Here is a 26,162-nt window from a genome sequence, read left to right as displayed (position 1 = left end):
TGGGAGTGAATTTACAACACCTCAGCTTCTCACTGGTGGCTTCTATGCCACCTCCCAGCATCCCGAGGTACACATCTTTGTGGGCTAAGCTACCTTATATTTACTAAAAGTTAAGATTAGGCACACAACAGGATGCCTACTGCTCTTTAAGTGCACACTTAGTGTTACCACCTTTTGACATAGTGATGTAGACCTTTGCCTGCACAAGAAGTATGTCTCAGTTAATCATAACAGGTGGGATGTTTAGATTCTGCATTCTCCCTGGCTGTGGACACAGTGCTACTAGTAGAAATGTCTTAAAACAGTACATCTTATCTTCACAGCTAGAAAGGGAGCAAAAGGTTGTCGTTTTCTATAGAAATAGCTGTTTTCTCCCACTCTCTACCTCCAACAGATCTTGTCCTCAGGAACCAGGAGATGTTTCTTTCTCACTGTTAGAAATCTGCTAGTTGATAGGAAGTGATGAGGAATATGCAGACCAGAGTATCCCATTTGCCATGCGGTATTTCTCAACCTCACATCTCAGATGCAGCACAGGAGAGCTTTCCTTTCCTCTGGGTCTCTTTTTGATCCCTGACACAGCTGATCCTCACTTCAGAGGATCTGCAGGCCAAGAGTGTCTGGCAGGTGGAATCTCAGTGTGGGCAGGAAGCTGTGGCATTATCTGGGGGAAGTTCTTGTCCTGGCAGAGGAGAGCAAGCCATCTGGGTGAGTCTCCGTGTTTCAGGCTTGTCAAACATAATAATAAAAGAGGGATTCATCTAATTAAACTGGAGAAGTCTATTTTGTGGGTGTTGACAAGCTAGGCTAGTGTTCCCAGAGTGTCTAATGTCAGTGGAGAGGAACAAGCATACTTAGGACACAGTTCCTCCAAGCTGTTTTCAGTATCTCCTTGGGCTGAGATGGATCATGCCTTATATTCCAGTGACTGCACGGGTAAGATCGGACCTTAATATGAAGGGAGAGATGGTTGGCCAGCTCAGCGCCAGCTATTTGGTTAAATCACACCTGAGGTGTCAAAATAAAAGAAGAGAACACAGACCTTACAACAAAATACTTTTAACCCTGTCTCAGCAAACACTCTTGCATCCAGCTTGCCAGTGTCTTTCCCCTATATAAGATGACAGATGGATGGCTGCCTAGGTCATTTGGCAGTAACTCACACTTTTTTCTCATGAAGCCTTCTCCTGCCCCTGTCAGTCTCTCATCCTTGCCAAGATAATGGCTATTATACTTTGCACACACTTAAATAATGAAGATCTATTTAATAGATTGCTCATGAGGATAACAATAAAACATAGTTTGCCTGAAAATGTCTTAATTGTTTTCTCCTAAAGAAAATTGTCTTCTTCGCAGTACAAAGTTCTTAGGTAGACTGTCCTGACTGCTTCAATAGAAAATCTGATACGAATGTCAGCTGAGATCATCTAAGGCAGTCCAACTGCAGCTTGGTATGGGCCACTAGATGACTCTCTTGGCCAATTGCCCTTCTCCTGGGAAAGATAGGGAGCAGATGTTGGAGCAGCACATAATAATTGAACATCTGGGAGCCTTCTTTCATGCTCTAGCAACCCCAGATAACATTTCATAGTGGGGCTTCTGGTCTTTGAGGTAGGACTGCCACGAATTCTGGAAGTTTTGAAGGGACACAGCTAGGGTTTTGATTGTGGTGTTGTGGTTGTTGTTTTGTTGAGTTTTGTTGATTTTCAACAGAGGAGGGGAAGTTTCTTTAGGTCTGCATATGAGTATAAATGCTTTTTTGGGGGAAAGAACAAACATTTTGCTGTAGAGGTTTCTTTGTTCTGCATCTTACCCTTTAGGATGCAGGCAAATGAGACTTGCTGAGATACATCTGACTAACAAATATGTGTCTATCTAATCTAATTTAGTTAGTCTTGGCTTCCTTTATACTTTATGAAAAACTCGTCTGGTGGTTTATACTATGTGGATACATAAAGTAGGTGTAATAGATGACATCCTGACAGTGCCTCTCCTTCATTAATGTCTATATAGAGTGCATAGGCTGATTAGCACAGCTGTACAATATAAACATCTACATCTTTTGTTTGTTTTCTTTTTTTCCCCTTGTATTTAGCGAGGTTACTGAAAGCTGTGAGATGTGGCTAGAGAAGATGGCATAACTGGAGGAAAATGTGCAAAGGAAAGCTTTGAAGAGTTTAGTTGATTCTATGGACTGCTCCACGGTGCTGGAATAAAACCGGAGCTGAATGCATTCACAATGTGCCTGTGCATGCTTTGCTCGAGAGGAGGCATCTATGCAGCCATGGGCCTGTTACTGTGCCAAGGGACTGGGAACAAGGCTGTCCCAGTGCTTCTGTGGTGGAGCTATGTCCCCTCAGGCTCCTGCATCTCAACTGAGAGCCACAGGGACTATAACATACAAGTAAGTAATTGGGTCAGAGATTTTCACACTGGGCAGGTAACAGATTTAGTTGCTTTTATGACCAAATTGCCTATTTTCTCCTTCATTTAATCTAGGAGCAGGGTAAAGGCAAGGAGATTTGAAAATAATTTACATGCTAAGATAAATGGAAGATGTGAGATGCATAAAATGAGGGGGAAATGATAAAAGGTAAGCAGAGGAAAGGGCTTCCGCAATGGGAAGAGTAACAGTGTCCAGGTGATGTGAAATTTCGGGGTAATTAGAAGAACCTCATCAGCACAGGTCTCAGAGAATTTGGATAAGGACGTGGGCATTCAGCATCTCAAGTTCTTGACATGTATCTGTTGGCCCTGAGAACATCATGGTTGCCAGCAGCAAAAGCAGTGTGGTACAAAGTGTCTGCTCTGGCAAAGGGTTCCTCTAGACCTCCTATAAATGTTCAGACTCCTTTAGTGATAATTTTCTAAGTCTGGAGAGCTTTTCTTGAGTGCTACTCTCTGCAGAAGGGAAAAGTGACTAGATGCTTTCATGCACTTACCTTGCAGGGGACGTGTGACACCCTGCTTTTTCTCAGATACAAGTCAAAGGAACCAGCTGGACATGCTTTCCCTTCTCCTCAACCATCTCAACCTTATCTACAGCTACACTCCATTGATTTTCCAGCAACAGGTAGCAGTCCTGCATTGCTGTTGCCGTGTCCTCTGAGGCAATGCAGGATGGAGCAGATGCTGTGGTTCCAGTGCAGTCACTTCCCTTCCTCTGTGTGTGTGTCTGCTGTGGGAAGTGAGAAGATCCTTTTCACAAGCACAGAGGGTCTATCCTGGACACAGACCGCCTGCCCATCTGCAAATACCATCGGCAAAATGGTGTTTCCAGAAATTCCCACTTCGCTTCCCCTCAGTTCCCAGCCCTAGCAACTCCAGCTACTTTATCGCTTCTCTTTGCAATCAACTCTCCTGCAGCTCAGGGAGAAATTGCCTCCCTTCATTCAGCCGCGATGCCCTCCTCCCTCCCATCACCGTGTTTTGATGACCCTGTCACAATAATTAAAAAAAAAAACATCTCTGGGACTGCAGAAACGGTGCTTAGGTAACGAGGAGCAGGAGGATTTGGGGGAGGTAGGAGGAGGAAAGAAAAAGGGGGAAAAAAAATTGATTTAAGAAACTTAATTTGAATAAACCCCTCCTCCCGCTCCCCCTCATTGGTTTCCTTTTCTCCTCCATATTAATGAGACTAGCCAAGGAAAAGCTATTGGTTCCGTACCCCCTTCGCTTTCCTCAGGCACTTGGGGGGGAGGTGTTTGCATTTCTCCGCAGGACCAGCTCGCTTTGCAGAGCATTGTCTGGGTATGAGAATCACACACACACACACACACACACACACACATAGAAATACAGGGGCGAGCACACTATAGCCTTGACTCGCAGGCAGAGCATCTGATCCAGCCTGAATACCCTTCTCTTCCCACACCCCACCCCTGCTTCCTGAGCACAAATACTAATCCCCTCTAAAAAAAAAAAATAAAAAAAGAGAGAAAAAAAAAAAGTTTGCAAATCTCCTGCCTCCCTTCCTTTTATTTTTCCCCTTAGCTGTTTTTGTTTGTTTGATTGATTGTTTCTTTTTTATTTTTTAATTATTATTGCTGTTATTTAGCCATGGCAAATTCCTTCACGGCCAGGACCTGGCCCATCCCCTGAGCAGAGGCAGCCTGGACATGACCGGCAGGCGAGGGAGGAGGAATTTGGATTCCCTTCGGAGACGCCGACCCCTCCTCCGCCCGGTGCGAGCCAGGCGGGGGGAGCCCGGCTCCGGCCGCCCACTTCCACCGCGGGCAGCCGGGGCTGGACGGTTCCGCCGAGGAACCGGCCCGTGTACCCCCGCCGCCGGCTCCCGCCCCGCCCGGCACGGCGGGGATGCAGCATCGCCAGCACCGGGACAGATCCCTGCTGCAATGGTGAGTGCTTTCCCCCGGGCTCTCCCCCCACCTTCACCCGCGCAGCTCCGAGCCGGCTCCCCCCGGGCTGGGGCCGCAGGGCAGCAGCCGCCGGGCTCTGCCAGAGCCGCCAAAAGCCAAGCGCCTCTCCCGCAGCCGGCGACGGGAGGGGAACCGCCGGCTCGTCTTCGAGTGACATGGATTTACCGGCTCTCCCCTCATCTTCCCCGGGTCCTGGGAATACTTCTTTTAGGGGGAATTGCATGCAGGCTCTCTGCCCTTAGCTAGAACTGCAGGCTCGGAGGAGGCGTCCGCGAGATAGATTTGATTCTTTCCAAACAAATAAATCTCCCTTTGCAAGTGGTGACGGGTTAACGTGCTCGGTATGGGAATCACGTCTGTTTTTAACACAATATGGCTGGTAAATAAAACCTGATTGCTAACAGACCCGGTGCTGCTGTTGGCATTTTTGAGCTCAGGGCTCCCTTTGCAGTTCTGCATCCTCACCTGCCGCAGAAACTCTGATTCACCCTTCAAGCAGTGCATCAGGACTTCTCTATTTTTGCTGTGGGGTAGTAGTAAAAATTGCTGTTAATGTGACTTTGACCCCTGCTTGCATGCCTCTGCGCACTTCTCCTTATCAGTATTTGAACAGCTGGTTCTAATAATACCATCTTTATGCAAAGCGCATCTTAAGTCGGAGGGATAGCGTACAGGACAGACTCTTTACCGCTATGCTGTGAATTTAACGTGTGAACAGTCCAGGTATGTATTGGAATCTGAAGAGTTTACAGCCAGGAAGAGAAAGATCATGCAGCATACTATTCAGGACTGGAAAATGCATGAAAAAAAAGAGAGATAGATTTGTTTAGTGACATACCAGTGTTTGTGGCTAGACGATCATCCCACTTACATAGAAGCAGGTCTGGAAGAACTCCGTGGAAGTCAGCGGCTTTCCTCTGCATCTAATCTGCTGGTAAACAGATTGTGGCCTTTAGCTTGAGGAATATATTGGAATAGCACTGGGGTTAATTATGGTAATAATTAAAAATATAAGCCAAAGTGAATGAGGCAGTGAAGTGACCTGATTCTTTCCTATGATATTAGGGATTAGTATCCGTCTTGTGTATGTTAATTACAGTGCAAGTGCTGGACTGATACAGCAATATACAATGTAACTGAAGTAGCTTTTTGGTTTTGTTTTGGTTTTTTGGTTGGGGTTTTTTTGTGGTTTTTTTTTAATCTGTTGGAGTCAACAAACAACAAATGGATTTTCATTTGATGTTTTTTGGGTACACAGCCATCTCATTTCTCTATTCAGTTTATGCAGCGCTGGTCAGGTACAGTGGGGAAACGTTTCCATGGCTAGCACATGCTGATCAAAAGGAATGTGTGATTACTTAAGGTTACTGTCAACGACAGCATGAAGGCAAACTCCCTAAAGTGATGTGCATATAGCTACAGAGAAAGAATGCATTATACAGGCATCTATACTTGGCTAATGCAAAACACATTGGAGCTGTCTTGAAAGAAGTTGTCCTATAGGATGGGTAAGGCAACATTGCTCCAGTTCGATGAATAATTACAGAATGCTATTCAGTGCAATAATAGAAGTTGGATTAAAGTTGATGTCTCTGTGTCTTGGTTAAAGTTCTGGGTTATGGTCTTCTATTCCCCACCCCCACCACCCTCTTTTTATGTGCTGAGGGCAATGGTTGCTAGACTATTCAGGATAGCTGATCTGTTATTGTACTGGCAATCTATCTCAGACATTGTGGAGTGGAAGGTTTCTGTTGTTTTGTTTTCTCCAATCGAGGGTGTGTGTGTGCAGTGACTGGAAGGGTAGCCACTGGCACTGAACAGATCCAAGGTCATGGGGGACTTTAGGTGTGATATATATACTTGTTTATCTTTAAACAGGGAGGTAGTTTTGTGATCACTCCTTGGCTTTAGCCTTCCATCATTCATTGGGATCCCTGCAAGAAAACAGGAGGGCTCTTTCCTCCCTGTAGATTTAAGATGTCTGCTGCTTGCGTGGTGGTGCCACAGCCGCACATAGCTCTTTAGGTCTGTTGGTGGTGTATATGTGAAGCTCATAAACACGAAGGCAGAAGCTTTGTTGTGGGAAGCTACCAGAGAGAGAAAACGAGAGATTTCTGAGACTGTGGGCTGCACTGTTTATCACGTTCAGACCTTTGTTCATCACATCTCTCTTCATTTGGCTGACTGAGGCGGCAACCTGGAGATATTTTTTCTGGGGTTGAGTTCCATATGTGCCTATGCCTTTGATAAGTTGAGACCCATGTCCCCAAGCTGATTCATTTCAATCTAGCAGATTTTGTTTTCCTTTCCTTCCTTCTGAGCACACTTAGTACAAACAGTCTAATTCCTAAATTAGCTCAGATTATCTTTTAATGAAACTGGAGTATTTGAGTTAAGAAGCACTGAGAAAAAGTAAACTCAGGACAGAAGCATGCTGTAGCTCGTATCTGGTGGAAAGGCCTGTGGGGTCTTACAGTTAGTCCTGATTTAGAAGAGGAGTTATTTATTTGCCACAGTTCTCAGGAGAGGTAAAATGATATCAGGATATAGAAGTCAGTGGAGATAATGAATTTTATTTTACCTGACTACTTGGCCTAGAGAGTGCAGCCTCAACCTTTAAGTCAGCAAAGTGTATTTTTGTGTTGGCTCATGCTCCTTTGTTTCCATTCTCTGTTCTCCTTTCACATCCAGCCATCCCTTATCACCTGTGAAGACACTGGGGGTGGGATTCAGTACACATTGCCGTCAACAGGATGTTGGAGTGAGATTTCCACATCAGTGCAGAAGTGGAACAGCTGTACTGAGAAGGATTTAAAGACACCAGTGAGGAACTCCCTCTTTTTTCTTCTAAGTCATCCTTGCTGATAATGTATGATCAGGTATAGCTGTAACACCATTCTTTCAGAGTACTCCTGCTACCCAATATATACTGCAGCATCACTTGATGAGATTCTTTTCCAGTTCGCTTAGTGCTGAACTTGTTCTGTTTTCAAGGACTATATGCTTTGCATACTGAAAGGTATTTGGTAGTTTTCCACAACACTAACAAATACTAGATAGAATTCATGTGTCCGTGGTGGCTGTTGAAACACTCTTTGGATTGTAATTGAGAGGGCACAAATACATAAAAGCATACTTCTTTTCAGAACGCCTCATAGCAGAATATCCAGTCCTTACGCCATTGCTTTTCTTGCATTTTATTCTCTGTCCACCTTTTGCTCTCTCAATTTATTGATCTGTCTTTTTAGGCTTGAATTTTTATCTCCACAAGACAAATTAAGAATTCGCAAAACAAGCCAGATTGTTCAAGTCTTATTTAAGTAATTCTCTGCAGTTCATTGATTGTATCCCCATGTAAACTGATTGGCTGACCTGTAGAGTAGCCAGATTAATAATTTCAGGGTAGAACTTCTTAGGAGGTGCTAAATCATTCCATCTCCTGAAGAAAAGGTATAAGCATTTAAACACAACATTTAAAGCTAACATGGCTTTGTGCTGAGGAGTATTTCCTTCAGTATTCCTGAAGAAATATACAGAATGCAGTTACAGGGACTTTTGTTTGCTGCTCTGATTCTATGCTACTGTTGAATCCCAATTCTTCTGAGATAATCACCCCATGAAACGAGCTGATTTGCGCTTGACATCAGAGTTTATCTGCCCTGAAGACATCCTGACAGTCTCATCCCTGCCCGTTCAGGTGTCAGATTTTACTCTTGGATGTCTTAAGGCAGGACTGTGTTCTGAAATGGCTCTGATTTATTTAATTGACAAAAAGAGTTATAAAAGGTGTGAAAACCTTTGCTTAATAATTAAGGCAGGAAAATCCCTTTTAATCTGCATGGTGGGTTAATAGCCTAATATTTTAAATTTTTATTCTTTAGTTCCACAGAATGAGGTGAGGCAAGTTGTGCTACTTTCTTTTCCTGCAAGGGACAGTATATTGTCCTAGCTGGTTGGGTGGGGATTCTTAAGGAGAAATGCTTTTTTCATATCATAGAAACATAGAACGGTTTGGGTTGGAAGTGAATTTAAAGATAATCTAGTTCCAAACACAATGCTATAGGTAGGGACACCTTCCCCTAGACCAGGTTGCTCAAATCCTCATCCAACTTTTCTTGAAGGAAAATGTGATAGAATCAAGTTCTTCTTTTGCAGGGAGTAGGCATTTCATTAGGTTCATCTCTGAGGAGGCATAAATTTTCTCATTCTCCAGGTGAAAACTTGGCCCCAAAGGATCCCCTGGCAAAATTACCTTTCATTTCATGTGGAAGAAGGCTTTCTTACTCAGAAGAGGTATTTTGCAACCTGGGTGATGTTCATCTACCGTCACTTAAGCATCTGAAAACTAGATGATCACATCCAAGCTAATCACCTCAATTCACTACATTGTAAGTGAGGACTGTGGTTCCTCTCATCCTGGAGTCAGATGAATCAGCCTATGGAGGTTCTCGCAGCAGCTGGCTCAGAGATACACATCCAAAATCACTGAGATGAATCCTTCCATGGTATCTCAAAGATAGGAAGTGTAATTCCCCTCTTGCTCTCATCTTTGCTTGGGGGGAAGACTGGTAATTTTTTTGCTAACTCATAGCAATAACAAATTTTGATAGATGCTAGGTTTTCTGAAAAAACAGAAGCCTGCTCTGGTGGCCTCTGCATCTTCCCTTTATTACACCAGTGGCAGACTCAGCCTGGCCCATGCAGGCAGAATTCATGCCATGTGTCCCATCTATTAATCTCTTTTTTAAATTATTAATTTATTATTTTAAATCTCAGAGGCTTTCTCAGTGTATCGACACTTTCTGTCTTCAGAGCATGTTCAATTACTAAGAGGGATTTGCTAACTGAAGCTTGTATATAATTTTGTGAACAGGTGGGGATATGTCAACACAGGGACACATCTAGGACAGCTACATGATTTTCTGCAATCAGATGCAAGCTTGCTCTGCCTGTTCTCTGAGCCAGCCAGAAGCTGTGCAGTGCTCCAAGCCTCATCAAATATACCCTACTTGTGAATAGCTACACTGTGAGCTGTACCAGATCTCATTAGCTTAGGGTTGGCACCTTGTGAAATATATTTTGACCAGCTTGGAGCACTTGACATGCTTAGAATTAGGTGACCTAAAAGCCAGCTTTTTGCCATAAATCGATAGCTCAATGCTTTCTTATATCACATCCACTCTCTGTTCTAAGGTAACAAAATCCCTCAGTCAGTTGATAAATGGATTTAACAAACACCTTCCTCTCTATCTATGGCCTTTAAAAATATTTACTGAAATTCAAATAATTAAAAAAAAAAGCATGAAACTCTCAGAACATATTAATATGTAGACTGGAATTAAAGTTGTAGTAGTAAGAGATACACTTCTCCCCCATGGAAAGAAATTATATTTATTTGGAAAGGAAGTTTAAAATAGCTAAGATATCCTTAACTATAATTCCTTTTCCTGGAATGGTAAGACTTTATTACATCATGACATTTCTGATTTTGCTCTTACTGTCTCATATTTGAAGTAGGTTTATAGAAGGTTTTTTTATTTCTAGCAAAAATATAAAATGACACATTCATGGTTGTAAGTAAAAAGTATTTCCTTTTAAGAAGCAATTTTTGTAATAATGACATTTATATATGTATGTAAATTCTCAAATTGGTGTAAGAAGTACCAAAAGCCAAATATGATCTTGGGCTTAGTACCTACCTAAGATGTTGGACACACAACAAAACTTCCTCTCTTAGAGCTGGCATAGAAACAAATTATGTAAAGAAGCCAGCACAAGTGCATTATATAAAGGCCCAAGTTAAAGTTAGTAAAGTTACTCATTTCCTGTGTTTTAGAGAGCTGGATCTTTGGATTCCTTCCAGGAGTTTTGTGCTCTAACTTAAGATGCAGTGGAGATGAGAAAGCATCAGAAATACCGCAGATGCTTAAGTTCTTCATGACTAAGGCTGTGAATGTGTCACAGCTGTCACTGGAGCCACAATCCACGCTCATTCATTCCAGTTGCATGAAGTTTGACAGCTTGGATGGTGTTTTTGTGCTAGTGAATGGGTTAGTTAGCCAATATGATTATGTGCAGTGGGCGAACAGCTGGAACAAACTTCATTACAGAATAGTACTTGGTGATTGCAGAGGAAAGAGCAGCATGCAAAACCATTATTAGCCATGTTGAAATTGTTTCTCTGCAGCAATCAAATCTCTGGACGCTGCTTTATATTCTCTAGCTTTTGTTCTCTGACTTGCTCTTTGTACCACAACCGGATGTGGTAACGATGATCATGGAAAAGACCTTCAGGGGCTACCAAAGTCTGAACATTATACAGAAGAGGAGAAGAAATGACTGTCACAGCCTTTTTGGTTATCCCAGCAAGTGTACCCCTGGCAGATTTTCACCTCTGGTATTCAACTCATTCTATTTCTTCTGTATGGAAGACTTGCAGGCCTCTTCTGCTAAGATAGTTTCCATTGCTCTGACCAGAAACAGGATTCAGCTTGCAGATTAAGACACCTAAAGACAGGTGTGAATTTTAAAGTGTCTACCTGTTTTCTAGCTGTATCTATGCACATAAGCTCCTGTTACAGTCAAAGGAGATTTGAGACATGGTTCAGTCACCTAAACATGGGTGTGAAGTGCCATTTGAGATTCCCTGGGGTATCTAACATCTACAAGGGATCTGTAGGTATGATGCTGATATATACCATGTCTTTTACTGTCTGTACGAGGGCAGGTAAAATACCCTGGGGTGCTGGTGACAGCAAACACCAGTGTTTAGGCTTCTGATTCTGGCTCTAGGCCAATGTCCAGTCAATGTAGATAAATTAGGTATCTACTACAGAATAAGCTCTGTAACTCTTTAGCCTGAAAAATCTTCAATAAATGCCACTGAAATGGTTTAATCTGCAGTCTGAATCCTGTCCTGGGTTTCTGATCCCTCCTGATGGTTTAAAACGTGACCGATCAAATCTTGGCCTCCGTGCTCTTGCCACATACACAGAGAGCTCAGTTGATTTTCATACACTCTCATTCAGGGCTTGGAAATTCCCTTTGGTATTGGTGTTTTGGGATATCACAGTTAAGGCACTGGGCCATAAAAGAAGTACTACATTGCAGGTGTATCTACTTAGCTCCAAATCATTCCTGGAATTATTTTCCCTGAGAAAACCTTGAGACTGCATTTGCCTTTCTGCAGATACAACTACCACAGGCAGCTCCTGGTCATCCTGTGATTGAATAATCTAGAAAGTGTTTTTCTGTATGTATAATTTATGGCTGAAGTATTCTCAGCCATCTTTTAGTATGTTGCCTTGTACAAATCCCTAGTCAATGCTGGCTCTGTGCTGTTACCTTAGTCATTCTCCATCATCCATGCATCATCACTGTCCTGATCAGAGGACAAGGTGAATCCATGGCAGATGTGCTGGGATCATATCTACGATCTTGCTTTACTTTTCTTATGACAGCCTGAGTGAATATTTTCATTTTATCCTGACACTTCCGGGTGTCCAAGACATACCATTTTTGTTACCCATCTTTCTCTCCCCTATTACTTCTAAGTTCTTTGAATGTTTGCTTCAGTCTGGAATTCAGCAGCTTCAGTCTGGAATTTTTCCTTGTAACTTCTTTTTCCAGCTTCCTTGAGATGTAGGTTCCCTCAAGCTTTTGCATCTTTAATGTGAAAAGACCTGTCTTTCCAAGTTCCTAGTGCTGTTGACTTTACTACCTGATAGTCTCAGTTTCTCCAAACTCTCCTGTTTGGAATAAAGAATGCCAGCTGCACACCTAATTTGGTGAAGGTCTGTATTACTTTTCTTAGCGTTATTTCTTCTGGCATGTTCTCTATATCCAGAAAACATGGAGGTTTATAGTGGTTTATGGTGATTAAAGCAAAAACAACCTATTTAAAGCTAAACTCTTCAAAGCACCAGGCTTTAATATTATTCTGATAGACCCAGCTTTTTCAAGCTCTTCTGGGGAGCTTTGTGTGCATCAGTTTGGAAAACCGTTGATGTAACTCTCCTTGGAAGAAGTTTCTCTAAGCTTTTCAAGATCCATTTTATCTGTAGCATCTTGACCTGGCAAAATAAGCCTTACATATTCCTAGTGCAAGCAAGAAATGATTCTCCAAACTAAAAGCCTCCCTTTTTACTCAGTTGTCTTGATTTTTTAATTTTTTTTTCCTTCTGATAGCTCTTTAAATTGACCTTTTGCTTTCCTTCTCATTGTCCCTACTGAATTAGGACAAGGGCATAATTTAGCTACTCTATTCCCAAAGAGCTTCCGAGACAAACCTTAATAAGCAGGCTATGCATTTTGCAACATTTTCATGTATACCACTACTGCATTATGCAGTACAATGTATGTGACCCACTGTCAAATCTATTCGCAGACGCAAAAAGTTTCGTGTATGAATTGTCATTAAAAATATGGGTATGAAAGCAACGATGTGATAGTTCAATCACACAACTTAGATCAGATAATTTGTAAGGCATGCCTGTTTTCTTCAAAGGTGAAAAAGAAGCTCACCTGAACACTGACATGCTATTGATTTCTTCACTGGCTGGAGAAACTCTCATCTGATATTCTGCTTAATGAACTACCAGATTATTCTGTGCTGCATGCCATATACTGAAATGTCAAAATCTAAAAATCTTTTCATTTAAATCATAGGTTGTGTAATTTTCAGACAATTGTATAGAAGTATAACCAATCAATCATATCATGTATAATCAATCATAAGAAATCATACGATTTCAGAAAATAATACAATTTTACAAAATTTCGTGATTGCTTGTCTTGTAAGTACTTGCTCTATACATATAACATTTTTGTGTTTGCAGATTTCTGGGTGGGACTCAATGGCTGCTTATTATATGCTGCCTTTATAGGCAGTGAAGTCCACGTCTCAATTCTTTTGATCCCAAAGAAAGTTTCTAAAATAATTAATGTGAATTGGACATCCTTTTTACCTCCATTAGCTATGTGGGGATACTGGGTAGTGAGTGCAGTGGAAAAGCCAGGTAAGCCACACAAGATGATCTAAAAAAGTTAAATGAGATCTACCCATTTCATCTAAACTGGCCAGATTGAAAAGAATATGCAGGCGTGCCTGACTTCATGTCCAGGCTAATCCATATCGCTCTTTAGAAGCATGTTCAAACTTGCATTTTATAAATCATCTCTGTGAGTTTTAACCTAAAATATTACAGCTTGTGATTCATGGGCTTGTTTCAACCTGCAAAATTTTTCTACTTCCTGCCGTGTCCTTGCCATTTCCAAAATGCATTACCGTAGTGTATTACTACTTCTGTGTGACCGAAAAATCACCAGGTTTAGTGCCTCAGTATTTACATTTAGCCTGCAACAGGTAAATGATCAGATCAGAGATCGTAACCTGTACTACAGAAAACAATGTGCATTTGTATCAGGAAAGACAAAGATGAAGAAGACAGACTTGAAAATGGTTGCACCTCTTTTGCTGTTTCATATCTCTGCAACTGCCCTTAACATATAATCATATCCATCTTTCCTCAAAACGCATCTCGAGATTTGGCTTCCTTGGCTGGTGGAGCAACTAAGATTAGGATGTTGTCCTGTCATTGTCCTGCCTTGACTTTCATCACTTCTAAATATTATATTGACATTTGTGGCAATTTTTCTCCTCTAAGATCAAGAAGACTAAGGAAAACGACTGATGTAAGGGGACATGAAGAAAAAAAACAACCCCTAACGTGCTCTAAATGAAACTGGTAGTAGTGACATCATCTGAAACTGACCTTAGCCTTCAACAAAGACCTAGTCTCTAAACAGATATAGAAATTCCTCCATACTCAGTGAAATGAACCATACTAATTTGCCACCCTATTTAATAATCAAATGAACAAAAGAGTAAACAAATGCATATTCCTCAGAGTACTTTCTGCTCCCCTATGTGTGTGCTAGTTCAGTACCCTTTTTGCTATGTGTGCTCTTTGTTCAACTGGGATTCAGGCTCTTCTTACCAAAGCCATGACTTCAGCCAACATTAAAATGAGATCCATGGATGGCAGCTCTATATTTTCATGCCTGGCTTTACAGAGTATTCTGTATGATTACACACCTGATTTAAAAAAAGAAAAAAATCCTTCATAGATTTACAGAATTTAAAAGTGAATATTTCTCATTTTCCTGAAGGTGTTCTTAAAAGTGTCACTGTCATAATCCTAAATTGGTACTTTGTAAGGAATGATCTCTAGAAAACTCACAACCTCAGAGCTCTTGTGCGCTCAGAGAAGCACAAACTCATTATCAAACATTTATCAATCACTTAGGTTTTGCAATGTGCCTTTTTATTTTTATGATACACAACGACAGAAATTTCTGTTGTATGTTAAAGATAAAATAAACCTCCCTTGATGTGGAAGAAACTGCTTCCTGTAAGATTTGTTCAGCAATGGTGCATTTGCTTGACTCAGCCCTGGTATGAATGCCAAGTAGACTGGAAAGGGTTAGGAAAACAGATAATCATTTACACTGCTGTAATGGCAGGAAATAGGAAGAATCTGCAGTAACCTAGGAGACTCTGATTTCCAAATGAGTTACTCTCTATGCAACATTTAATAAATAAGATATTAAACAAATAAAGACAAACACCACAGTTACAAACAATGCTCAGGGAAAATCATGGCCCAGAGACTGTTCTCACAGGCAGCTGCTAATTTGTAGTAAAGCAGCTTAGTGGAATGGCTAAAAGTGATGACATGTAACTTGACTTCAAGGCCAAGGAAAGGTCCCAGTCCTGATGTAGTTATAATACTGAAGTCCAGTTTTCTCTTGCCTCCACCATGGTGGTTGTTGGCTACTCAGTTCACTTCTTTGAGCCCCTTCTTATTGACAAGTATCTTACAAAACACTTCTGATACAGAGGTGGGTGATGAATTTAACATAAAAGCAAAGGCTCCTTGCTGGCTGGACAGATAGATAGATTTTTACCTTGGTAGAGGATTGCCCAGTGGTTATTGAATTGTTGCCATTGACAGATGGATTCACTGTGGTCCAGCTGTTTACTCGGCAAGAGTGGCTTTGCTTTTAGACCTTTTAAACATTTTTGGTCTAGAGGCCACAAAAAGGAGAGTTACAAAGAGCCAGATCATGCTTTTACATAAGGGAAGTAGAAGACTAGGGACTGCAAGGAACTAGGGACACACCAGAAGTAAACTTGTCTATGGGGAAAGGTTCTCGTCCTTGGATAAACATAAGCCCTCCTTGACACTGTGAAGGAACTTTAGGAAGTAGGATGTGAAATGGGCCCCTGTCAGTGGTAACAAGAAAGGATTTTCAAAGCTCAAACACTCTGAAATTATTGTATATTAGTGACATCTTTCCACATATTCTGTTTGTCCCATTATCTGTAAGTCCTTACTAAGTCACTGGTAATTAAAGCAAATACTTCTGTTCCTTAGTTGCTGTCTGTTATAAGCTGCATCTCTCTTCAATGAATTTATCCACTATTTGCTTCTTAGTCTGAAGAAGAACTGGTGAAGGGATATCTGCACGCATGCTTCTGTTTGAGTGTATTTCAGAATATGTTGTTTATTACATTCTTTGGGATAAAACGGACTCTACAACTGTGGAATACATTGGCTGTGCTGATGCTGAAAAATTAACGACCACTAAAGAACATGCTTGTTGTCTGGAATTTGGTCACTAAATTGTTATTAAATTATTATTAAATTAATGTTAAATTATTTCCATGGCATTTTGAATAGATTTACAGACAGGTCAACTAAGATTCTTCTTTACAATTCCTGGGAACACTTCAGAGATTATAAAATTTCATACATAATTCCCAGTAGGCCATTTGCAGATGGCCACTCTATTTGAAGGGCTGAAGAGATTAAAGAAGCTATACGTACCCTGTTGGCCTCAATAAAAAAAAAAAAAAATCAAACATCTGAATTATTGTTCAGGGGTAAACAGAGGGGAGGTGAAGTATGGCTGAAAACAACACCATGAGTGACCAGACAGAAAAAAATCTGCCTTGTGCCTTCCACATTCCGTAGCTCCTGTGCTATTCTTGTCTCCAGCAGTGTTGTTGGACTGCAGAGGGGATTATCCTAAGGCAAAATCCCTTGGCTTAGTTGTTACTCTATGCTTTGATATCTCATGTTGTGGCAAGTATGGGCTATGCCTTTTCTGGAGCTTCAAAGTTCAATCTCCACATGAAGTAAGGACTCAAATGAGACAGAGCAGGAGAGATCTCCCTTGGTGGGCAGACCTGATTCTCCAGAGAGTTGGGAAGCGTGCTGGAAGAGAGAGTTGGCTGCACATCAAGCATTCTGTACACTCAACTTGCAGATTCCTAGGAAGTTGTTTCCTTAGTGACAATAACAAGAAGAACAATTTTAGATTATTTTTTTCATGTCTGTTTTTAGTCTTTTACAGTACAACTGTCACTTCTCTGCAGAAAGGGTGTTTTTTTATTTGCCTTTTCTCTTTTGTAGCTCAAACTGGCACATAGGAATTCTTTTTTATAATAGGGATCTGTCTTAATACTGTTGGCATTTTTAAATCTGCAGACACTGCGAAAGCTGAAGAAACAGATCTTGCAGGATTCTTAATATGTGTCTACTAAATGGTAGCAAGTTAGGAGGTTATCTCTGCAATGTGAGTGCTGTGGGCCATACACAGTAGACACACCTTAAAGCCTACCAACTCCAATGAAAAGGTACTCACCAACTTGTGAAAGTAGGCTTATAACAGGAGAGAATAGGAAAGCCAAATAGGAAAAACAACATAAAACTGTGTTTAAGAAACAAATACTGATTTTAAACTAGCAACCTACATATTTGCCACTATACATAGTACATTCTGAAAGCAAATTTTGGAACCTGATTTAGGAGAGAAAAATAAATTAGCTGCAGAATGGAACTGCTGTAGCAGTGAGACAAAGTTTTTGTTTTAGTGTTTGCTGAGGAAACCCTGTCAGATGAACACTCACTCTGCCTTCTGACAAAGACCCCAAGCATAATCAGAGGAATTTAGCTGTGATTTTCAAGAAAACATGACTGAAACTGGAACAAAAATGTGCAGTTTGGAAGCTGGGAGAACTTTCAGAGGTTACAAAGTGCTAGTAAAATGGAGGTATAACAAGGAAAAAAGTGAAAGGACTTACGAGCTGTGACAGAAGGAAGTTCTAAGAAGTGAAACCATAAAGATGGTACTAAAGAGCAAACTCTATTACCATGTCTGAACTAGGAGTGGTCAGCATAGACTTGTTCTTTAAGCAAAGAAGAGTTAGGCATCTGCAAAAAGTGACTGAAGTCAAAATATGATTCATGCAGTGGAGATGTCTGGCTCTTTCTTTTAACAGTAGAAAGAGTTTAAAATATCTCTGCTTATAATTTAACTGCTAATTAACATGAGGGAACTCAAGCCCTGGTGACCAGGAGCAGTACAGTCAGTTCACTAACACCACATCATACTTTCTTTTTTCAGGACATCACATAGTTATAAATAAAATTCAATGTCATGAGAAACTTTATTTTTCCATCCTTAGTCAGCGCAGTGGGGCTTAAAACCTTGTGTGTGTGTGTGCATTTCCAAATGTGGTTTTAATTTCTGTTGAATTCTGACACAGCGAATCATGATTAAATTACAAATTGTAATAAGGTAAATCAGAGTGCATCATATAGCATGGTCTAAAAATTATTTTTAAAACAGTAATTAATATATATGTCCACTTAAAATCTTCCTGAAATGCCTTCCCCAGTTATCAAAAAGAATTTCCAAACTCTGTCTCTCAAACCAGTTATCATCAACCTTTCTTTTGGGAAAAAAAAAAAAAGCTGAAAATGTAAATGGCAAATGGAAATGGTACTTATGATTAAAATATAGATTGCCCATTTGCTATTTTAACGCTTTGATTTGAAGCATTAATTTAAATGGAAATCCCTGATAACTAAGCAGCAGGGTTAGTTGAACTCAAAGTTGTGCTTTGGACTACTTGTGCTGATATCCACATTTCACACCAGTGGTTTTGAGCCAAATTTCAATCTCTAGTGAACTGTTCCTTGCTCTTATGCAAGTGTTTTTTTCAGTAACTCACCACTGTTAAGTGGTTCCAGCTTAGACTTGAATCTTTATCCTTTCATCAAAAATCTGATCAGGTTTGACTCAGCTCTGAAATGCATGGACGATGAAATCTGAGAGTACAAACTGTGCACTGCATGTGTATTTTACATTTAACCACTCAGTGGTATCTAAGAAAATGAAAGTGATTTTTCTTAACTCCAGCCTTCCGGGCTCTTTCATGGCTGAATGTATTAGAGCAGAATACCGAGTTAGGAATTAAAAGATTTGCTAGGTTAAATCAGAGAAATCCCACATGAGATGCAAAAGGATATGTTGATTATGTATAGAGGAAGGGGGAAGTAAGGGAGATGAAAAAAAAAACTACAATAAGAGTTTAACAAATTAAATTGATAATGCACCATTTAATGTGCATGATAAGAATACATTGATTAAATGGCAAATGAAGTAGCAGGAGAATTTGCTGCATATTTTCTTACTGAAAAACGTTTTTCATCACAAAATTAGAATATATGCATTACTAAGAAACATTCTCACCTTCTGTGTCAAGAGTGATGAGTCTGCCAGTTGATAGTTAAAATTATGAGTATCGAGAATGAGGAATAGTGAATAGTACATACAAGAAAAAGGGAGGAAGAAAAAGAGTTGCATGATATGAAGATCTTGGGTTTACGAGTTCTGTAGTCTGAAGTCTATGTAAGTGCTGCGAAGTTCTGTAGCTGTCTGAAGACACCACCACCTCCAGCCAACTCCACCATCTTGTCACTACCTCTTGCATCTGCCAGCTGAGCTGCTTGCGAGAGCGCTCCCTAACCGAATTGTGTCACATTGACCTTGGTTAGCAAAGCCTTATTTAAGCTAACTCAATTTATTTGGTGTAAATTGGGTTAGGCAATGCTCGTACAGTCAGCTCATTGGGCAGATTGGAGGCAGCGCAGCATGGATTAGTGTCTCTAAGCTGACAGGGAGTAATGTTCTTCTCAGCATGGCTACAGATGGAGAGAGATGTCCGCAGCCTGACGCAGGTGTCAAGAATTGGCAGCTGTTTGAAGCACTGCTATGGGATTTATACACAATGGTGGTAGGCATCTCATTTCTACAGAGGGTCAGCAGAAGGAAAGAATTCACATTTTCATGAAGAAACCTCGACTACCTTTCAGCTAATGTAAACAAGTTCTATTAACTTACTGGAAAATAGTTAAAAAGGGAAACATTGTGAAAGAACAGTTAAAAGAATGTTGTGTTATTCACTATATTCATAATCAGAGGAGATACAACTGGTAGTCAGAGCTAATTTAATCTTATGTGTATCTGTAATACTAAAGCTATCTAAGTGTGAAGTACTCATTAGTGTTAAAGCCATGACCCCTTATCCTCATTAGTGATGGGAAAAGAGATAATGGCTTTGAACTGAAAGAGGGTAGGTTTAGATTAGATATTAAGAAGAAGTTCTTCTCTGTGAGGTTAGTAAGGCACCGGAACAGGTATTCCAGAGAAGCTGCAGCTGCCCCATCCCTGGAAGTATTCAAGGCCAGGTTGAATGGGGCTTTGAGCAATCTGGTCTAGTGGAAGGTGTCCCTGCCTGTGGCAGGGGGATTGGTACTAGATGATCTTTAAGGCCCCTTCCAACCTAAACCATTCTGTGATTCTATGATTTCTCTCTCAAGTCACTCATAACAGTAGTTGCTACTTTTGTCTTCAGAAATATGGGCCTTCCATTTGCTTTATGGCTTCATTGACATGCAAAATAGGAGCGGTAACCCTAGCGCAAATACATCTTTTGTCTTCAACAACAGTGTATATTTTCTTGCAGGTAAAATAATCCTAAAAGAGTAAGATTTCCTTCAGGGTGTATTTACATGTGTGAGTAAACTGGGGTGTTAGGTTTGGTTTGGAAAACAGGTTCAAAAGGCAGATTAAAACAAACCCCACATTTATTTCCATTTTAGAGATGCTGATCTGTTTTACAAGACGAGGAGGATGATGGCCTGTTAGGTTGGAGCTGAATGACTTACACTGAATAACATATTACTGTACATAGAGTTTATTAACCTACATATTTATGACTTGTACTTCCTAATGTCCTCATTTGTTTTGTTTTGTTTTGGGGTTTTTGTTGTGTGGGTTTCTTTTTTTTGGTGGTGGTTTTTTTTTTTTTTTTTTTTTTTGGCAGAATTGTTTTAATATAATCCTGCATTAGTTTGGCTTAAAATTATTATTTTCATTACCGGCTTGAAGATAACACAGAATACCACCACTCCTTTGCAGAACCTAAGACAGAATTATTTCTGTAAAACCTGTGATTATTGCCCATCAAAGAACATTTTGTGATCAATTAGATCCAAGCAATGCTGGATGAAATTAAACAAAACAAAGGGCATTTAAATACATGACACAATATTTCAGTTTCGTCTCACAGACATGCACACACCCAAAATGTGCAAAATATTATTGGAATAATTATTGTCTGCCTGACACAGCGTTTTCATTTCATGGCTCTTTCTGAATAAAGCAGTCCTCAATAAAATATCCAATTCTTTGAGCATGTCTAATGGCAGCCAAGCTGTGTCCTAGAGAGTCCTCCAGTTCATTGCACAACGACTGTGTACCATCCTATCCAGACTCCATCACAAAATTTATTCTGCTTGTCCAAAACAACCTCACACTGTGCTGACTTCAAGTTAGCAGACATTTGGTTTTATTTGCCGAGAGAGGATCACTCTCCTCCTTTCTTTATGTGTCCCTACCCTGGTCTCCCCAGTGAGTTACACATTTCAGAACAACATACAGACTCATCCCATGCTTCATTTACTGCAGCTGGCAACAAACTCTAGGGACAGAAGCGAATTCCAGGATATGATGAAAGAAATGCCATAAAATGTGAACTCACCTTTTCTACTGCATGTGGAAGATAACTTTTTTTTTGTGCCTATTTTTTGTTTTTCCTTTTATTTTTTTTTTTTTTTTTTTTGCCTGGTGCCTCAAATGACACGCTGGTCTTTCTTTGCTGCTGAATACACTCCCAGGGGACAGCAACAAAAGACCCTGAGATGCAGGCTCACTAGAATGGGCTGAGCCGGAAAATAAATGTAAAGGTAACTCAGAGTTATTCTGTGCTACCACTACCTAGTTGTTACGATTGCATTCATGTTTAAAACCAAGGATGTCTCAGAGGTTATCAGGCTATTAGCTAATGCACAGATGAACCATTAAACTTTGGCTTATGTTTTGCTAGCTGACTCTTACAACATACCATTGGAGATCTCTCCTTTACTTGGTTGTCCTGGTCCATCTTTAATTCTCTGCCTTACTGGGGATGAGAAAGCCCAAGAAGGCTACTTGCACATAGCTCTCCACCATCTGCAGGCATGAGGTTCATTAATAATGCAGGCTGCAGAAATGAGGGCTTTGGGACATCTTTATTTCTCTTAATAAATTGCATCCTTTGGAGGCTGCTGAAGTGGATCTCTCAGTGCTGGAGATACATAAAGCTTTCTCTTTCTTAGGTTACTTTTCTTTTTAAAATGCTTTTTGTCAAACACTGACTAGGATGGGCAGGTGTTTCTGTGAGAAACCAAGCTGTGAAGCTGTGCTTCCCTACAGCAGTGTTACTGTAGTTATTTTAAGCGCTTAGAAGAAATCCTTTCCACAGATCACCCAAGGAAATAGGAGAATACTGGAGAACTGCTGTATTATATTCTATGGTGAAATTGTGAAATCTTTGGCCAAAATCCTTTGACCTAATGTGTTTACAAAGTGTCAAAGTTTCATCCCCAAAGTGCTTGAAAAACGCATAATGATCATCATCACGATAGAACCATACCAGCGCTTAAAGGCCATAGATTTTAGTTAGTTTGGAGTTTTTTTGTTGTTGTTTTTGGGTTTTTTTTCCTCAGCAACTACCTAAATACTCTTTGCTTTGCATGACTGCTCCATCAGCTTCTCAAGCCACTGTTTCTTTGGTATCATTTCTGCTGAGCTTAAACTACATATTCCGGAAGGGTGATCAGGCATTGGAATTGGCTTCCCAGGGAAGTGGTGGAATCACTGTCCCTGGAAGTGTTCAAAAACTGTGTAGATGAGGCCCTTAGTGATATAGTTTAGTGGAGGACTTGACAGTCCTGGGGTAACAGTTGGATTGATGAACTCTGAAGGTCTTTTCTAACCTAGCTGGTTCTATGGTTCTATGATTAAACTCAGAGTTGGTGCAAATGAAGACCTGAACAGAATTTAGACTTGATCTAATGTCAGAAAACTAAAGAGAGGAGGTTAGAGCAGCAAGAAAAAGCTTACGTTACTGAACACTTCACATTATTTGACCTTAATTTGCAGCCTGATGTAAGATGCTACTAATCAGCTGAGTGTAGCTTTGGCAAAATTTTACTGTTTGGGCTGGAATTTTTAATGCTGTGTGTCAACTCTCCCTTCCTTTTCTTTGCTCCCTCGCTCCCTCCTTTGTGATAGAAAATACAGAGAAATAGGACACAATTAATCTGATGCTTTGAGGTACGTAATTTACTTGTGCTCTGAACATTTTCTTTAGACTTATTTCTATGTCAGACCAAAGGAAAGAGACTTGGTCTGCCTTTTGAATGAGTAGGAGCTTTTCTACCGAGGCCTGAAATCCTCCTGTCTGTCGGTGTGTCTAAGCTACTATCACTCTCATCACCCACTACCAAGAAAAGCCTTCACTGACTCTCGATTACCAGGAGAAAGAAAGACCAAGAACATGTTGCAATTTTCTCTTTGCAGTTCTCTTCCAGAGGCATGAGCGTATTCTGTGCTTTATGGTGGCTAGATAGGAGCCAGCTATGAGTCAGAGGCCATGTGATTGGGTGCCTATGTCTATTAGTACTGCAATAATCCATGTGTCAGAGAAATCAGTTTGCAAAATACTCACATTATATAGAGTCCTTTAAAAATTCAAATCTTTTTTGATTATCATCCTCTCTCTGGAAGGCACTTCCTACTGGTGGTGCAAAGCTTTATTTTAATTCTCAGTTTAACGTCTTCTTATCCCAATACTGACTTTAATTTCAATTGCTTTTCTTCCTCCTTTGCTGATATTTCTGCTATGATCAGGGCTGTCCCTACTCAACACAGACTCTTCCGAGCTAATCAAACAAGTTTGCTGCTTCATTAGCTCTCTGTTTGCAAAGATAAGTAATATGTTGTCCCAAAGCAAGGCAAATCAATGTGCTCCTAGGGTGAATTGCTCATCTTTTGTTCTCTGTGGAGAGAGTTGAGGGAAACTATCTTGAATATGGACATTTCACTTTTAGACAGCTAAATTTATGTGACATGAATTCCATCTCTGCTGTTGCAAGAACACGTGCTGTGGAAGGTCTTAATACTGTCCAAAAGTAAGGAGTTCATTAAGCAGAAGATGGGATACAGCTGGGAAAACTTAGGCTGTTTGAGGTGCAGTAGAAAGGGACGACAATAGGAAATGTGGGTGGGAAAAAAGTTATTATGCAACTTGCTAGTGCTTATGCAATGACTTAACCTTATCTTTCAGGGTAGGAATGAAACTGTTCACAAAACCAAAACCAAACCAAAACAAATAAACAAACAAACAAAACCCACCAAAAAAAAAAAAAGAGAAAAAAAAAAAGAGGTATTTTCATCTCCCTAAGGACAGAAGAGACAGGGTTTTAATCCCAGGTCTGTTCTGGAAGACATTTCCCCAAGAACCGGATGATACGCACTTGAGAAATCAAAATAGTAGGGGGATAATTTTGTCTACCCAGTGAGGAAACAAGAAACATTATATCTGTTCTTTTTATCATCAAGATGGGCTGAGCTTTGGCCAGTGAAAGCTTTTTATGTTACTGTTTAGAAATGTAGAGGAGACCAATGGATATTCATATGGGACATCACCACAGATTACCAAGTCAAAATGCTCATTGAAGTACAAGCTGTTATACTCAGAATGGCTTTGCTGTTTGCATTGGAAAACTACAAGGCTTCGTACATGTAAGTCCAAGAAAGATAATTTGATCATCCTTTCTGAACACCTTGGTTTTTTACACTTCTAAGCTTCCTTCTGTCAATGCCAAGGTTATATCAGACGGTTTTCTGCACACCATCAAAATATTTATTCCTTTGGCATCAGGTAGTTGCTCATTCTTTTTAGCACCTTCCAAATCAACGTTAACTCCATTTCACTGCTTATTTTATTGCTTTGGTTCTTCTTTCAGATGAGAAGGGTAGAATTGTTTTCCAGAAACAATAGGAGGTTGATGTGCTGTTGCTGGATTTCAGATACTTACCCATGCGTCTATCATCAGCTACAAAACCACAACTCCAGAGTCTGCGTGCACTAAATAATGGAATGTCTTGTTAAAGATACCCCTGGTATTTTCTCACAGCTGAGAGTATGCAGCACCTTGCACAGAGACTAGTTTGGGTCTGGGGAGCAATGGTAACTTCATAATGGCAGCTATATCTCAAGATAATCAGTTCAGCACCTCAACAGAACTAATTAAGAGTGTTAAGAGTGGCATCATGCTCCAGTATATATATGATTTAGAATTAAGGAATTGGTTTGAAGGTACTGTACAAGTACTACACGTAGGATGATCTTCAGATACAATGGGAATAAAGGGCTCTGGTCCAGAGCCGCATTTTTCTGCTCTTACTCGTTCCTCTGGCTATGATGGATGTCAGCTCAACAGTGATGCTATTGAGCAGACTAATATCCAGCCAGATGAGTTCAAAGCAGACACTGATGGAAATCTTGATGCATAGGTAACAGAGACCTTACAAGCTCCTACATAATAATGAAAAACAAGAGATAGACTTATAGCCAGGGCAGGAAATGAAGACCACCAGTTAAGGAAAGCAAATTAATCAAGCAGATCTTGCCAAACTGTGATATGCCGGATAGATAGAGAACACATTTACTGGTTGTGGAGTAATGATTTTGAAGGACCTTGCCAAGCAGCACTTAAAGCTCTGCTGGAATGGAGCAGCACATAGTTACCTTTATGATCCCATATTAGTTGCATATTAGCTATGAAGTATCACATACATAACAGGTGCTTTAAAACAATAATTGACCTGCCTGTGAAGATGAAAACTTCTCATCTAATTTTTTACTTTGCCTACTAAAGCTTCTTAAATGCATGGTAGTTTATAAATATTTCCCTGCAATTGAGTATCCATGGTCTTTGGTTAAAGAAGTCATGCCATTTCACCAGGTCTCTGGGGATGTTAACAATATAAGGGCACAATAAATATCAGAGATAATACAATAGGGAAAATAATGCCAATCAAGGCGAGAACTGCTGGATGTATTTTATGGGTGATGTTAGATGGGAAATCTGCCAAGAATAGCAATCCTGTGCACAGGGAGTTATGAATTGTATTCCATAGCTGCTGGTTTCATAAGTCTGTAGTTGCTGTAGTTGCAAAGATAAGCTAGAAAATCTTAACCTGTAGGTGAATAATCCACTTGTGTCTGTCTGAATTTTCAGAGAGCCTGAAGCAACAGTTCCAACAAACAGACTTCCATAGTCATTATAATGTCAAAAAATACTGAGATATCCAGAACAATCCTTTAGATGTCAGTAACCTTCAATGGTTTATCATACCTGTATGTGTAAAGCAGCATAATACGAAGGAGAGGAATTGTTGTATCATGAACATTTTTATTACTTATAAAACCCACAAATTTTAACTAGAGTTTGTTTAAAAAAATCAAGTGTTTGTTAG

General features: G+C 40.3%; 1 protein-coding gene across 7 annotated transcripts in view; it reads left to right on the top strand.

Annotated features, from left to right (window-relative positions):
- Positions 1-3,670: 3,670 nt before the first annotated feature.
- ADCYAP1R1 (ADCYAP receptor type I) overlaps positions 3,671-26,162 on the top strand; it is a 144,080-nt gene continuing 121,588 nt past the window's right edge. For 5 of the 7 annotated variants that reach the window (XM_030487398.1, XM_030487376.1, XM_030487427.1 and 2 more), the window contains exon 1: positions 3,742-4,358. The gene's annotated coding sequence lies outside the window, so the exon portion shown is untranslated. Of the gene's footprint in view, positions 4,359-5,030; positions 5,103-26,162 lie in introns of those variants that run through there. The other 2 variants (XM_030487384.1, XM_030487393.1) reach the window with 2 other exon arrangements.

Source organism: Strigops habroptila, chromosome 1 (assembly GCF_004027225.2).
Source record: "Strigops habroptila isolate Jane chromosome 1, bStrHab1.2.pri, whole genome shotgun sequence".
Lineage (NCBI taxonomy): Eukaryota > Metazoa > Chordata > Aves > Psittaciformes > Psittacidae > Strigops > Strigops habroptila.
This window is presented reverse-complemented; position numbering and strand designations above follow the sequence as displayed.